At 38.9% G+C, this 17384-nt stretch overlaps 1 protein-coding gene across 2 annotated transcripts in view; it reads left to right on the top strand.

The window, feature by feature from the left end:
• Positions 1-17384, top strand: part of LOC108682090 (histone-lysine N-methyltransferase, H3 lysine-79 specific) — a 50294-nt gene that overhangs the window by 19801 nt on the left and 13109 nt on the right. For both annotated transcript variants that reach the window (XM_018171202.2, XM_018171201.2), the window contains exon 2: positions 6027-6091. The gene's annotated coding sequence lies outside the window, so the exon portion shown is untranslated. The remainder of the gene's footprint in view (positions 1-6026; positions 6092-17384) is intronic.

The following is a 17384-nucleotide window of genomic DNA, read 5'->3' as shown; positions in this document are numbered from 1 at the left end:
ACACCTCTACTGGAGGCTCAAGTTGTTATAGCTGACCGTTGTTAGGGAGTCACCTTCTGCCGCCTGCTGCTCGTCTGCACGCTCTGATGGCTCTACAAAAGCACACTCCACCCCTGCAAAAACTTTTCATCCATGAGCCATTATGACTCCGTGCTCGCTCCTTACAAGAGACTCACGACATGTCGCTTTAGTGAACACGTTTGTCGTTTTAGAGCGTGGAGCTGGAAATTTCTTTCTTGCTTACTTGCATGAGCAATTCGTTTGCATTATTTCGAGTGAAAAGTTTTGTTCACCTGATGAAGTTCTCCAGCGTACTTGCGATTCTAATTTCTTTTCGCTACTGGTCGTTATTTATTTCAGAGAGGCAGTCTTGCAGAGATTGAGAGACAATTGGGAATTATCCAATTTATCGCTTTGATGTTTAACATAAACGGACCGTCTATCAAACTGCGTAGTTGAAGCCCACAGGAAATTGGGATCTCTTCACACATTCCTGGAGCCCTGGTGCGAATAATTCGATTTTTGTAGACGAAAGAAAAGAAAACCGTTGCACACTTAACTGCCTCTTAATTAGCAGAGCGTTCTTTCAAATTAATGTTGTTTTTCCCATTATTTTAACATCAAAAACGTAACATTTCTAGTCCTCCGGCCAACTAAACTTGAAACAATTTTCATAATGTTACTTCCATGGAAAAACGAAACTGAATGAAAGGAGAGAATGTTTTTTCCTAGTAAAGAAACACTCATGCGCTTGTTTCTTAATTCAAGCTGAAAATACGCAAATCTTAAAAAACATGGGTTCATGTTCAAGTCTACGTTATGATGGAAAGATGAAGTTAAAAACTTCACAATTAATGAAATATTATAATAATGGGGATAAAATGCTGCAATATTGGCGTAGTGGGAGCCTCAAGCAGAGAGCTGGCCGAGACCACTTAAAATTAGAAGCGGTCGACCTTGACGGCAGCAAGTCAAGTGACGTTGCAACTCAGCGTCTTCCAGAAGATCACATCATGCATCTGGGCATGATTAGTGCGATATTAGAACCCACAATAATTGACCGTTTTAATGTTGCAATATTTTGTTTTTATCTTTGATTTGTGATGATCAATTTATTTGTAAAATTTGTTATTAACGAGTGATGCGAGTAGGTAAAAGCGATGGATGCTGTGCGATACAAGCGAGGCCCGACCGAGCAGCTGTGCGATGCATGGTTGGTGTGGGTGCAGCGGTGCTCGCTGCACCTTCTTATCTCTTGCGACATTACTGACTAGCACAAGTATTCAAAGTTTTACACGCTCAAATATTGATTTAAGTTACTCCTTGAAACTCTCATTGAACAAGTCAAGGGACGAATGTAGCTAGTCTTGGAATCAATTCCATCTTATCATGTCTAAATCTATCATTGATTTATTGTTTGGCTTTATTTAACAACCTAATTTTAAAACTCATTGCGTTGGGCGTTGGTCGATTGTTACAGTATTCTTTGGAATAAAAGTTATGTAGGATGTATAGCTAGTCCTCGAAGTTATTTTGGTAACTGCACCAGAAAATTATTGATTAATTTATATCAGGGTTCACTTGTTTGCTTCAGAATGGTGCTTACTGATTTTCGGCGATCATTCGATTGTCTTGCTTGCATGCCGTGTATGCAGTTTTGCTTCAGCTCTGTTCCAAGAGCTGAACAGTTCTAAATTATCGAGGTGATTATAATCGAGGTTTTGCGATGGTCTTGAGTTAGTGTTCGACGTTTGCTGTTACCTACATTAGTTTGAAACAGTAACTGGTCGTTAGCTGATAAATATTTCTACTTATGGTAAATTTTAGTGTTTGACCGGAGATTGGGTATATGAGACAAGTGCTGTTCTGTTTTATACCTTGATCCTGACTCACTTGGCACCTCGGGAAATGTTATGCGTTTTACACGCAGTCATTCCAGGAAGCGCAGGCAGCTGACGCAAGCATGAAGTTAGCGTGACACTCGGGACCTTCATTGTTACTGTAATTGCGTGGGGGTATTCTGTATACGGTGTTCATGTTGCTCTCGTGCCTTACCAACTCAATTGTTCTCAAATCAAGTTCCGGAATGTATCGAGAATAAAGCGATTCTTTTAGTCATTGAAATATAAAAATTTATTCGTAAACTTGCTTTTTGTTAAGAAATATTGCAGTTTTCAGTTATGAATCTCTTAGGCTTTGTCATGGGCAGTATATTATCTTCGGTCGTGCATTTGTACGTCTTGCATTTTTGCCTCCAGCACATCGTATGGAGCAACTCCTTATTCAAACATTCATTTTGCTGTTTTGCATAACAATGCACTGTTCTGAAAGAATTTCTTAATCACAGTTTATGTATACCTGGTTTAGCATGCTCCTCACGCACACACATCGCCGTCGGATATCAGCACAGAGATAAATTAATGAGACTTCGTCCGAATAGTGATTCATTTTTCTCTTGTGTGGGTCATTTCGACCAAGTTTGGCCAGCTAAAGAGCGTATCCGTGCTACATACAGAAAGTGTCACTACTTAGACAACATGAGCCAGTCATTTTTCTTAGTGAACGCTCAGTGCGCGTAAAGTGCGCGCCTCGCAGGCTCGTTAATTTCGTCCCATGCACGTACGCCTTCCTCATCGCGTTCACGTGGATCTTGAATGGATTTACTGCCAGTCTTGCTTCGTTACTTAATTTTTGCAAAATATAATATTGTGTAGAACTTTAATATATCTATTCAAACGCATTGAATGCATATAACTTTATGGCAAGTTAGATATCCTAAAATCTCCATAATGTTTGTATGTGGTTACAACTTTTTTTTAACTTTTTAAAGATTTGTGAACCCAAATAAAAATGAATGATATAAAATTAATAAAAAGTACTAGTGCGTATATTTTTTCTCAAGAATCGTAGCAGATTTATCTGGTTTCTATATATGTAAACATGTATAAGAAGGTTCTCAAATTAACTAAATTAATTTAAACTTGAAATTTCAGTTATCTGTGTGTATTTGCTGAAGAGCTTTCTTAGCTTTAATCACCATTTGTAGATGCTACTATCACCCAAGCTTCAAATCTCGTGTACAAGGAAAAAGCGTTGAAGTAAACCTGCAGCATAGAACATTATTTGCAGATGTTGAGTAACTAGGCCCAATATCTCGGTAAAAAGCAATTCCGACCGAGCAATCGCGTAGCGGGACCTTTAGTGGGACGGCCTCAGGAGTAGAACACTCGTCACGTGCCTCGAGTCTTCTCACGCCGATCTCACGATTAAATGTTCAGTTTTGCACAGTGCACATTCTACGGTGTCGATTTAATATAGTTAACGGTCGTGTTCCTCGTCGGTGATTCAAGAGCAACTGTTAGGGTCGTCTTCGGAGTTTGAATTCCCGCCCTGCTCGTCTTGTGAGAATCCTAACGAATATTAGGGGAACTGCTATTTGGTCATATTATTCTGAAATAATTTATGGACCTTCATTATTGTGGAAACAAAATAGTTTCACTTGTAACAAATGAGTTTTAATTTTGTTTGCTGTTGTGCTTTGACGTATATCTCGGCCGGATATCTGTGTATAGTGTGTAAGTGTATAGAGGCTGGAGGAAGTGCAATACTCACTTAACTTGAGTCATCTTCGACTCTCAACTAGCTCCCGCTTCTTTCCTACTATTAACTAAATAATTCATTATACTTAAATCAATCGTGAATAATTTTCGGTCTAATAAGTTTACTTATCCGCTGCATCTTATGCATAGATTTATCTCGATATGTTTTTAAAATGAATTTAAAAGCAAAGAAAACACCAAGCAAATTCACCATATCGATATTGAATGTTTTTAGATTTGGACTTATTCGCAAATGTGCATTCGTAAACAAAATAAAAAACGAGTTAATTCATACGATATAACTGATTCGTTATTTGTTATCCCACCATCTGCTTCAAGTAATTTTTTGCGAGGTTATATTGTGATGGAGGTCACTAAGTGGTGCCAGACGAGCGAGAAGTGACAACATCCCCTCGTTTGTAATTGCGATCGGACTTCCGAAGTGGAGACTGGGCAAGACGCCCAGATGTTCTTCCGGGACCCCGCGGGAGATTGAGCTGGGCACTCGCTTGTAACTTCCTTGTTTTCATCGGCTTCCGTTTTCAACTCGCGAAACAAACTTTTTATTTGATATAAAATATATTTCGATTTTGTACAGTTGATCAAATTAAATGTCATATTTCTTTTGTGTTGACATTATATTTGCCAACAAAATCTCTATTTATTAAATTGAATGCACTCATTATTTTCATCCGTATTTTTCATTTTATTTTTCCCAGATATGAATATAAAGTGTTTCGAGTTTGTCTCCAAAACATTCATATAAATTTTGAACTTCATCAACTTTAGGTTTGGACTAAAAACATCTTGTTTTACTTTTGAACGTTTACTCTATTCTGTTTTGGGCTCAGTCGCTTACCGTCCAAATGTGTCGTCTATATTGTATGCTGCCAAAATTAATATGGCTGAGGCTAATTCTAAAAAATTGATGTTCCATTCGATTATGATAGCCTGTTTTTGTCTTCAGCCAAACCTGGACGCAAGTTTCTTATCGTGAACTTGATCTCTAGGACGGACCTGCTCTTCTCTAACCTCTTTCTGACCTCTTCCAATCTAGCGTCTTCTAAAATGCATCTAGATTAGAAGGCGCGAGAGAAAGCTCCTAAAATCGAAAAAAGACGCTCCCCAAGAATCATTTAAGCTTCAGGTGCCCTGGAGGGGTATAGAGCGTTTCTTTAACCTCTTGACCGCACTGTTTTTTTTTCTCGTTAGTATAGCACAAAAAAACGCTCTTGCTTGAAAGGTCGGTGCCCGGAAACTTTTTGAAACAAAATATAGAGGCACCCTTTCCATTCCATAAAATAATGCATAAGCTCACCAAAGCTGCGAAGAGCTATAAGTTTTCTTTGTTATTTATATCCGAATTTTCATCGGGATACGATGTGGCGATCTAGAGGCATGCAAATTTCGAGGAAGAACAACACATATGAAATACTATGCAATAAAAATAAAAAGAATGGAAAAATTAGCTATGAATTTTTCGACTTTTTAATATTTAAAATAGTAAATTTGCTCAATTTTATTCGCACATAAGCAGCTTCTGATAAGCAATATTTTCCATCGTTAAATGACGTGACCGAGTAAGAAACTTTTCGTTAGATTTACTTGCATCAGCACATGAATACAAACGTGTTCATTGTAAAGTTAAGTTGACATTGGGAGCAAGGTTGCAGTACAGAAATATTTTAAAATATTAGGACTTAGATATTAATGTAAATACCTTATGTTTATGTTATTTTATTGGATAAATATTCATGTACCTGTTTGAATTGAGTTCAAACAATAGTACTTACACCCGCAGTTGACGGCCTCACAGTTGCAAGACCTTGAATTTAAGTTTCTGTACGTCCTGCTATATGACTAATACATGTACAAATGCCGTGTAAAAGAACACAAATTAAGATCGGATTCCATCCTTACATGGATACATTTATGCGTCGTCTTTGCGTGGACCTTATCTGCTAACTCGAAAATGTACCGGCCGGTTAATGACTATTACTACAAGGAATTCTTTACTCAGTTGAGTTGACTAATACATATGTACGAAAAAGAATGGCCACTATGCGTATGTTCACTCGAATATTTATTTGCAGGAGGAGCGACCAAGTAGCTTTGTGGGTGGAATTAGCATATCCACGTGAGCTGCAGTTATTTATGTTCTGCTATGCAGAATACAAAATAGATTCTTAAAAGAATAGAATGTTGCGGTTAGGGTGGCACAAAGCTCCAACGCTGTAATTATTGAGATGATAAGCAGCTCATTTACTTATTTTTAAACTCTTCGGCTAGATTTATTTGTTTAAAAATGCTTTAGATGTCTTTTATGTATCGTACTGAGAAATAATTTAAAACAATTGTCGGGCATAGAAAAAAACATCGTTTTATATTTCTGGTCACTCTCCTAATAAATTTTTCTCTTCCATGCAGGTCCTGTGGTGCCACTGAGAGTCTTGCTAAAGTGAGCCAACTGCACACCTTATCGTGCATCACGTGTAAGTTTTCAACGAATAGTCTTAAAATTTTTTACGTCTACTCAGTATTTTTGATTCCAGCGAAACCAAATTGAAAATTAGCCCTATTTATGCAAATCCTATACTTCATTAGTTCATTGATTCTCAAACACAAACAAAATTTTGTTGGTACAATTTTTTATTTTACCCAACACCTGCCAATTGCAGTTTTGAGTCACAGGGCGAAACTAAACTTTGCCTTGTCGTATTCCTCCCGGAACTTATCCGTGTCTTAACTTATCAGCAAACATGTGTGTGTACGAATTTTAAAAGCGTTTGATTATAGCACGGATGTCCGGTTTTGTTTCCGTCATTGACGGATGTTTTCTGTCCAGATTGTGAACATCTGTTGCGCGCTAAATGTCAAGGACTCGATGAACTTGGATCCCAAGTGAACGTTGGCAAGCATCTTAAGGCGATGCGCTGACATAGATACTCACTCGGTTTCTTTAGACCATTTTTGGAGGGTCACCATTCCAAATTAATTTTATAGACACCAAATAAATGTCATTCAATTTCCGTTAAATTTTATGCCTTTAACTTTTAGAGGGAAAAATATTCTATTCATACGACTTGTTACAAGTAAATCTAAAAACACAGATTTGTTATTCTCTTGAAATAAATTTTATTTATTGTCAACTATTAAGTTTTGTAGTCATTGTTTGTGAATGTTTGAACTGTTAAAAATTTTTGGCAGAAATTCTCTGGTGATAATGATAAGGCACTAGCGCCTAAAATGTTTGCCATGTCAGTTCCATTTCTATCTCAGGAGATTATTACAATTGCAGTGGCTTTCATTTTTTCTGCCTACCGAACATTAATTTGTAATCTCAAGTTCGATGTATGGTTGCGTTACTTTTTTGAGTATATTTAATTTTCACATCTGTTGAGGTTAACACTAAACAGCCGCAGGTTTGATTACATTCTGTGGAGCCAACGTTCTATGGCATTCCTGAGAACGCCAGCGCCCGGCGTCGGCCTCGAGGCTGTGTACGTGTGTGTTTTTTGTCTTTGCGGTTGCCGCGCGAGCGGCCTTACCAAGAACGCCATTCATGGACCACGCAAAGTTCAGCGGTTCGATAACCTCGATCGATCACCCGGGCCTCAGCTAGATCATTTTTTATAAAGTGTTTGGGAGTTTTTCTCTGTCAATCATCTATGTTGCAGGAAGTTAAATATTGAAATATTTGTGAAACTTCGTTACTGTTGCCATGATAGAAATTATATGTATGATATTTATCGAATTTACAATTGTTTTCATACGATGGAACATCTATTTTTCATTGAAAATATTAACTAAATAACTATAATAGTTGCATTTTTCTCCACGCTATTACAACTTCAATGCCTGTGAACACTTTACTTCGTGCCGAGTTCCTGGAAGGGGAGCGAGCGCTTCCATGGGAGCTAACACACATGGTGCCATCCATCTGAGTCAAGCTATTGCCATTTTCCCTTGACTTTTACAAAAGAAGAAAAACACACAACCTTCCGTTCCAAAAATTGCGGTTCGTCGATGCCCACTAACCTGAATTCGGAGCAATTCACGTAGAAGTGAAAGGGAGTGCGTAGCCGAGGTTTGAATTTTCCAATAGATATTGTGGCAAACTCTATAATTTTGTCAACCTTATTTCTTTGCGACTCATCGCCTGAAGGTCGGAATCATTTCGTGACTCGGTCTGATTGTCTTCTCAATAAATGTCGTCAGTTTTACTTTTAAAAACTCGAATCGAAATTAATGCTTTTTCGGCTTCGTAACTATATTATCTCAGAAATTTTAATTTATTTGTTCATTCATAACAAATCATTAATAATTTATTCATAACATTATCTTAATAATAGAAACTACGTTCGCCTTTGGGTAGGATAAAGCTCTAATATATATTAATTCATCTTTATTAATTAATTTAATATTACAAGTTCAATTGAACTCGGAACCAATTTGGGCAGAACAATGGTTAAATATCCATTCTCAGCTACAAAGATTTTTCCAACGTCCTATGGTATTTTAACACGAATTTAGGTATTAACTAGTGAAAAGGGGCATAATATTTATACGGCGCCGCCAGTTTACTCTCCCTACATACAAGTCATTGAAGCCGGAAAGCTCTAAACTGTGTGCTGCTGAAATAAAATACAATTTTTTTGTTTTAAATTGAATTTGCTGGATGTGAAGCTATGACTTTAATTAGTGTATAAGTATTGACCTGCGCGTCTTGCAATCGACAGTGTACGGTGTTCCATTCGTTCGGGTCTCTTGGATCATCATTGCGGTCTTGAACTATGACGCCTTCATACTGTCAGTAATCGCGTCAAGTTGGCCAAGGCCAAAACAGACACGTGAACACATTTAGGAGCAAAATTGGCGTTATTGCAGCGTTATTGGGATGCTGTCATTGTTACATCGTACCGTTGTTATAGCGTTACTGTTATAGCGGTGTACCGTTGTTATAGCGTTCCTGTGGTGTTGCCAAGTTGTTACAGCGTTACTGCGGTTTTGCCGTTGTTACAGCGTTACTGCGGTTTTGCCGTTGTTACAGCGTTACTGCGGTTTTGCCGTTGTTACAGCGTTACTGCAGTGTTGCCGTTGTTACAGCGTTACTGCAGTGTTGCCGTTGTTACAGCGTTACTGCAGTGTTGCCGTTGTTACAGTGCGTTACTGCGGTTTTGCCGTTGTTACAGCGTTACTGCGGTTTTGCCGTTGTTACAGCGTTACTGCAGTGTTGCCGTTGTTACAGCGTTACTGCAGTGTTGCCGTTGTTACAGCGTTACTGCAGTGTTGCCGTTGTTACAGTGTTACTGCGGTTTTGCCGTTGTTACCGCGGTGTTGCTGTTGTTACAGCGTTACCGCGGTGTTGCCGTTGTTACAGCGTTACTGCGGTGTTGCCGTTGTTACAGCGTTACTGCGGTGTTGCCGTTGTTACAGCGTTACTGCAGTGTTGCCGTTGTTACAGCTTAACCCATGAAGCTACGGCGTAGTCATGAGGTGATTGTGATCTGTATGTTACCATTGCGGCAGGAAGGTTAAATTTCAAGTCAAATATTGATGAGATCATGACGCATCTTGGGCTCATATCTGGTGGTAGCAACTGATTGATCGTAGGTTAATGCAAGGTTCTTAATTCTCATTTTTTCGTATTTTTATTAAGAAATTTTGAAAGTGGCAAATTATTAATGAGTTCACTGTTGATTAGTTAAATCTAACTACCAGGAAATCTTTGGTCTTCCCAGTGAAAGCAATTATATGCTTTCACGCACAAGAGTTCTTGAAAAAATTATACTGGCATCGTGCACATCAGAACATTAACATAAAGTCCAAAATCTACGAAACTCGTTTTTTTCTCAAGGATTTGTATGACAATCGCTTTTTCTAGTTGAAAGATCCCAACTTTTTGATGCTTTTCCACTTTGGTTTGAGTTGATAAAGTGAATGCTTTAACCTATTGATTGTATTGGTATATTAATTTTATGAGCATGGGCTTTAATTAAATTGGTTGTAGGGCTAAAGAGCTGGATGAGAAGAAAAAATATTATTTTGAAAATTTATGCAAAATTCACTATTATGTGATTCATGATTTTGAATGTTTGTATAAAGAAAGTAAAAAATTAAAGGCATTCTCTCAAGCAGCGTGTAGCAGAGCCAAGAGCGAGGCGGAAGTGAGCTTTCAGATGAAATCAATATGATGAACGATGACGTAAAGATGACTGGGTAATATTGCTGGTAATTGTACAGCAGTTGATCAGACTGCCACGATTATGCCTAGAAATGCTCCGCGTCCTTTGGGAAATTGAGCGCAATTGAAAGAAACATTTTGATGCTTGATCTCCTCGCGCTCCATGACAGCATCGGTTAATTTAACTTGAGTATTAGTTATGTCTAAACTAATTATTGATTTGACGCTTATGAAGTGAGATCTTTAAATCCATTCTCCTCAGAGCGCATCTCTAGAAGCTGTCCTGCGCACCATCTGAACTCGCGCCCTGCACCTGCTGGCAACCATCTGATCTGCATGTCTCGCGCCCTGCGCCTGCTGGCAACCATCTGATCTGCATGTCTCGCGCCCTGCGCCTGCTGGCAACCNGATCTGCTTGTCATATGCGCCCTGCCTAAACTAAGTGTATATATTTCGGGTCCGATGACGTGGAGAGGGCTTCATGTTTCACCTTAACTTTGCCATGTGGCGTTGCAAACATGTGGTGAATGCTTCTAATGCGACTTCGCTGTATCAGCTCCCTAAATATCATTTGTGAAAGCAATATGTCTTAATTGCCAGCAATATATGTTGGATAGCTACAATCAATAGGCAGCATCTGTTCGAAAAAACAGCTTCGCTCAAGCGTGAGACGAACGCAGCTGCTGAAGCGTAGAGGACAACCACGTCACTTTCATTGAATGCCAGTGAGAGTGAAAATGCGTTTTTAAATTAACAAAGCATGGTTCTGTTTGCTGTATAACGGCTTAGTTTCTCGTCGTAATTGTGGAATGTGACAGTGCATTGTATGTCTGCTATTCTTGCGTCTTATGCCTGTAAATTAACAAAGTTGGAAAAGAGAATTGTAAAAGCGACAAAGCTCTGCTACAAGGCTGCAATATATAGCAGCTATTGCTGTGTTGATTTTTTTATTGTATTAAAAAGCCGTATTTGTAGATAAATTAATTAGAAATTCTTTGCGTTTCATGAGTTGAGTGCGCGGGTCGTATCAAGGCAATTCTCATTATGAAGAAGTAATGAACAATTTGTAACACGAGATTTTACTGAATTTGCCGTTCCGAAAACGTTATAGTGGATCATTTATTGTCTAACGTTTAAAAATATATTTTTTTTATGGACCTGCATGTTGATGAATTTTTCATGTTACAGACGCAATCAATCTTACTCGGCGTAAGACCTCCCGTATTGACGCGTTTTCCCAACAGAAAGCAAAATGTGCATTCACGTCTGCAGCGAATGCGAGTGCCTCTCGCTTTCGCGGCCGCTCTTACGTCGTTTTTCGCCCAGATGCCGCACACTGGAGCGCTGGGACGGACGCGCTTGCTTGAGCGTGACAAGATCGCGTCTACAGCGCCGCGCAGATGGCGATCGCTCTACCATCCAATCGCGCCATGAATTTTGTTTCGCGCCATTGGCGATTGGCAAGAGAATTATTCCACCTAAGGCTATCAATGGCGTCTGGCTTGACAAGAGATGGCAGAATACAAGAGGCTATCATTGGCGTATAGCTTGATGAGAGATGTCAAAATACAGGAGGCTATCCATGACGTCTAGGTTGACAAGAGTTGTCAGAAAACAGGGGGCCATTAATGACGGCTTATTTGACAATAAATGTCAAAAAACGGAAGGATATCAATGACGTCTAGATTTATCAGAGAAATCAAAATAAAGTATCAACGACATTTAGACCATTTTACCGGTTTATAACAATGAGTGAGAGACTGAGACTCCTATTCAAAATTCAACCCTCTTCATTGAAATTTTAATTGTTACGAAATTGAGAGTGCTAGCGTTTAATCATTCTTTACTGAAATCTTCACGGCTGCATAATGCTCGCGTGGAAAACTCAGGTGGCGTCAAACATAATCATATATCACCTCAATATATACTAAAATCAATGGAAATGATACGACAGTGACCATACTATACAGCTACGTTAATTAATACGTTGGCATGGTGGTAAAATCAACGCGCAACGAACCTACATAAATTTAATAGTCGTTCCATTTTTTTCAGGCAAACAAATGCACTACTCCGTAGTACATAGAAACTAATCAAATTAATGCGTATCGACTCTTCACTAACTGCGTATTGACACTTCACTAACTGCGCATCGATAACTCAGTGACTGCGTATCGACAATACGGTGACTGCGTATCAACAACACAGTTACTCCGTATCGATACTTCACTAAATTCGCACCAACAATTCAGCAAGTGAGCATCGACAAATCAGCGACTGCGTACGCGCGTGATTCATGTCATACTTTTTATTGAAGAACACAGACTTGCCGTCCAATTGACGATTTTAATTGCCTTTTTTGTTGGCTGGTTTCCTTCTGGCGTTCTTCACGTGCTGAGCTTCCGTTGCGAATGGTAGACTATTTTGTCCTCGTTTACATCTACTTATTTGCTCTCAGCTCTTGTGTGAAGTTATTTGTAGGTTTTCTCTTTATTCATCTGACGGTTAGCAACATATTTTATTCTTACGGTTGACTATGTGAATGTGCTGGAGTTCTCAATTTTTTTATGTCAGATTTCAGTTGTTTTCACACTATTGGCTGCTTTCATAAAGAAAATTATACAATTATAATATAAAATCTGAATGAGTGTTCTATTTCGTGTCAAATTGAGATGCGGTTTGATTGTGGTAGAGTTGCGCGTAAACAAAGAAGTTTTACTCATATTAGGACCAGAATTAAAAAAAATGCAAATAAACTTTCTAAATTGTCAGCGTTGTTATATTCCTAGAACTTCACTCTTTTCACTCTCATGATGCCTTTTTGGCTTTCGTTTGGGGACATTTCTTAACACGTCGGCATATCTAAACAGCTTACTTCTAGCTGGCTGGTTCAAATTACCGACCTGCGGGCATAAGCAGTACATATGAGGCAGCAGCGCCATCTGGCGACGAAGATTAAATGATTCTGCAAGTGTCTTACACGTTGGACTGGGCTCATCGGAATTCTTCCGTCGAATACTTGGCGTTAAATACACCTGTAGGAACTTTTTATCTGCTGCAACACTGAAACAAGCTAAGATCCGAGTGGGGATGTGGTCGAGATCCTAAAACTCTTGCCTACTTAGCATGTTTCATTTTTTCATTCTATGCTGAACTTGCGATGAACGCGGAAGTGAAGCGCCTCCGTTCGATCTCTTGGAATATTTCTATCGTAATTGAAGGCTTGAAACAACGCTGGAATGCCCTCCAGTTGGACACCGAATGCATGATGCCAGGAGCCCGGCATGCGAAAGGCGAAATGAGCGATCATCCCTCGTTAAAAAAAATTAGAATATCAAATTACATAAAGAGTGCCTAGTTTTCCTTATATTTTTCATTAACTGAGTGTGAGGTGAGTTAATTAGATACCATTATGAATTTTTCATATCACATGCTGGTTTGGTTAGGCCGAGGCTGCAGTTCAATGGAGTTGCTACACTTAACATTCAGCCCTATATTTGAAGCTAAGCACGTTGTTCGCATTACGATAGAAGCAAATGGTGACTCTTCTAATTGAGCAAGTAATCGATCGTGATGTGGTGTACGCGCAATGTAAGTGGGAAGTCCGACATGTAATTTTTTGCGATTTCTATTTAGCCATATTCAAAATTAAACTGCTTAAACTTCACGAATTAAACTGCTCCAGGTTTGAAATTTGTTCTACGAAGATTGGAACGAATTCTGCGCGCACTAAGGATCGTGGTTGAGCACATCTGCCCCACGGCAGTTGCAGCCAATTACCTATTCAAGTGCGCTGAGCCCCTGCTCTGTAATCATTGTCATTAAAGTAACCTCCTTCAGCTCGTGATATCACATTTTTTTCGAGATTGTTTCTCGATTTCGTGCCCCAGACGCTCCGTCGCGCAAGACGTATTCGAATATTACATATCTTCTCTGTAGGAATTCATACATTCAACTCGTGCTGAATTTCATATTTTTGAGGAATAATTCACGCTGATGAATCTTTTCTTTTTAAATTTATATATAATCTTATGATTTTGTATAGATATTGAATAATAACTTTTTATAATATTTTTTTTACGCGCGTTGACCTTTGTAATGGCGCCGAAGTTGCGTTAATGCGTTATAGATAAATTATCACTCGTATTTGAATCATTTAGTTTCAGAATAAAGTTTGCATATCATAATATATTCTCGTACAGCTAACCTCACAAAACGAATCTCCCTGTTAAACCCATTCCTAGTTGCACTTTCCCCCTACCTCAGGAATGTTTGATTGATATCAAAGGGATAGCTTCAAGAACGCTGCATAGCGTTTCGCGTTCTTGATCACAAGCGCGATTGTGACGCAAGAGGTGAAACCAACTAGCGCAGTTAGTCGCTTGTCCGCGACAAGCTCGCCTTGTACGAGGATGCCACTTTTTGCCCTATCTGGCAGTAAGAATTTACTGCCGCCTACATTTTTGTGGAACTTGAATTATGCCTACATCCTTGATAGTCATAAAAATATTAATAGTGGTAAATATAATAATAATAGATTAGTAGTATTGAGATGAATCAGAACTAGTGCTCGTATTATTGTCAGATGCAAGTCGCATATTGAAATTTGTAAACTTGGTCTAGTTAATAATTGCATTTTTAATTCCAACGAACAAACTTCAATGTCCATTACTTGACATTGATGTAGCTGACGTCGGCTCGCTCATCCATGCATGCATGATGCTTCCAATATCGAATTCGGTTCGCCGATGATGGAGCGCTAGCATATATTTGAATCTCTTTACAATTGTTTATTCCCTTAGGAACAATGGTTATCGAAATAATCGACTTTGAATAAAAGTTATAGCGTGCTTTAGATCTGTAATAAATTCATAAGAGTCATGAACTGTACAATCAAGTGTAGTTTTCGTTCCGCTAGGATACATGTGATGCAGATTTACAATTGTACATTTATACGTACCGTGAACTCTCGGTGATGTTACGACTTACGAGAATTCAAACCATTCTTAGGTACTATATACAATTGTTTTATTCGTGAACGTGCTAGTTCTCATCATAGTCACAATTTATTTTCATGGGGTTCAATGAATTTTTTTCTTGAACGTTGTAATATGTAATTTGATTTTCGTTTATCACGTTCCAGAGAGAGACTTTCGAGTTGGATCAGCCACTCCGGACGGGCTGTAGAAATGCATGGCCCCGTAGTGAATCGATGATGATTGCATATCCGTGCTTTGCACTTGCTATTGGCATTGTTAGCGCACAAACCGTTCGTGATTGCTTGGTGGATTAACGATAAAGCAATTGTTTATGTGAATTCGACTATAGTTCTCCAGACGCACGCTTTAATTAAAGCACGCTTATAGCTTCCCATTCTTTTGTCACTCCAGCTCGACTATTCAATTAGTGGTGGAACCGCACGGTCTCTGCAACACGATTACATCAAGAGCTGGCACGCGCGAACTCTATTGGCGTCTTGTGTACGTTTTCAAGTCATTTTTTTCGTATTGCAATATCCAGATAATGAAAGTGATCATTATTATTTTACGACTAATAATTCCTATTACTCTTTCTCGCGATTGATCATTACTAGTAACGATCGTTACTATTTTTCGAATGCCATAAAACAGGTACCTATAAGAGTTAAATTGCCAAGTGCAAATCGAATCTCGCATTAAATGCGATTGCAAAATAATTCGGCTATGCATATGCATTATGCATGACCAAATCAAGAACGATAAAAAGATTCACGTTCGAAAAAAATTAATTGCCCGGTGAGTTATTATTGGCGAGCTTCTTTAATTCATATTTCACAATTTAAACTCCTTCCACGAATATTTCTTCATTGATTGCCATTTTCACAACTAAATAATGAATACTTTTCTTGGATCCCTGTGGTGAAATGAATAAAAATTTTATTTCGTCTTGACTCTATTTTTGGCAGATCGCGTGAAAAACCGTCATCACTTTTCTCTGGCGGTCTTTCGCTTTCACCGCTTCTTTTTTAGCTGGTGGAATGGCCGTGTACATGTAGCGAGACATTCATTTTTCAGACCTACGTGCACGTTTAGCCAGACGTTAGATTTCTTTCTACTTCTTTCTCTTTCTTCTACTACATTATATTTCAATCTACTTACCATCTACGCACTCCATAAAATTTTCAGGATTTTTGAAGCGTCCTCGATTGTCACAGGTTTCTTTTAAAAAATTTGCCGCCTTTCAATTACAAGTGAAGCCGGCTATCAATTTACCTTGTAAAGTACGCTGGGCTAAGCCAGCGTGTTGATGCAACACATTTTTTCCTTCACTTTCTCTGGATGTTTCTTGTATTAGTTTTGTAGGGGTATATTTCCCGGAACGAACAGATATTTATAGCTGGTAAATTTTTTAGATGCATCTTGCTGTTGTATTATTTACACGACGAGCTCATCAAATTCTAGATTATTTTAAATCACAATGAATGCTTCTAATCCTGCACAGCGAAGATAATCCCTGTTATTTGCGCCGAACGTCTGCTTGCAATTTCTCATGCCTTATCTCCCAGCATCTCAATGTTGATTTGTACTCCTGCTCTTCTGCTCCCACGCTGAATTTGTATTGTTGTCTCGAGAGATACGATGTCGATAAAGCAGCAGTGTTCGAGCTATTTTAATTAATATTACTCATGATATGTCCCCAATACTTGCGCAAAATGCGCTGTTGCAGTTATTTATCATTCTTATTCGATATGAAGCAATTGATCAAAACTAGTTAAGAGATCAAAAGCTCAGAGTTACTCCTATTTAAGATCTGGGCCTCGGCAGATGAGTGACATCATCGCCTGCTGAGGTCATCTGAAGAAGAGAATCAATCTTTAATTCTGGCTACCGGAGCTTCTTCGAGTTATTTAATCGGAACCCGCTTTCTAACATTACTAAATGTCGGCAATTTCGAAGTTGGTGTGAAGTTCAGAACTAGAGTGATATTTACGTCGATTTTTCGCCTTTGCTCTCGCATAAAAGCAGGCTTATTTTTCTACTTGGGGCAGCACACATTTCCCGAAGTTGATGAGTATATTTCTGTGCCAAATTTAAATTTAAAGTAACACGCAGTTGGTGAACCAAATGAATGAGAAGAAGCAATGCGCCGGAGATTTGAAAAATTCAAATGGAGGAGGTGAAACTCTAGAAGCAATACAATCTCCTCCGTCTGCCGCTATCTCGACATTTTTAGCAACGGTTATGAGCCCTTTTCGATCTGTGCTTCCACTGTTGTGTAGAACAGGTTTTCCTGACTACAACGGTTACTATCTGATACAAATAACTTGCCTAAATAAGGAAGGCGTTCTTAAGGATCATGTGAGCTGTATATTTAGATGCGTCGAACTTGCTAAAAGACGCCTCGTGTCCAGTTACAGGCTCTGCTACGCCACGGCCGGCAGCGTTGAATCTTACATGGAAGGCGATCCGTTACTTATGAAAGGTCTGCTTGCTCGCTTCAGCCGCATGGAATAAGACCCCATGTTTTCACCTGTAAAACTTAGCTCTCCTCTTCATTATGTAAATTGACGGAACTCTTCAAAGACGCTCAGTGCCGTTTTCTAGAGCCTGCCAGGCTGCGCA

The sequence above is a fragment of the Hyalella azteca genome, unplaced genomic scaffold (genome assembly GCF_000764305.2).
Source record: "Hyalella azteca isolate HAZT.00-mixed unplaced genomic scaffold, Hazt_2.0.2 contig9603, whole genome shotgun sequence".
NCBI lineage: Eukaryota > Metazoa > Arthropoda > Malacostraca > Amphipoda > Hyalellidae > Hyalella > Hyalella azteca.
The sequence above is the reverse complement of the archived record's forward strand: the minus strand, read 5'-3'. Positions and strand labels throughout refer to the sequence as shown.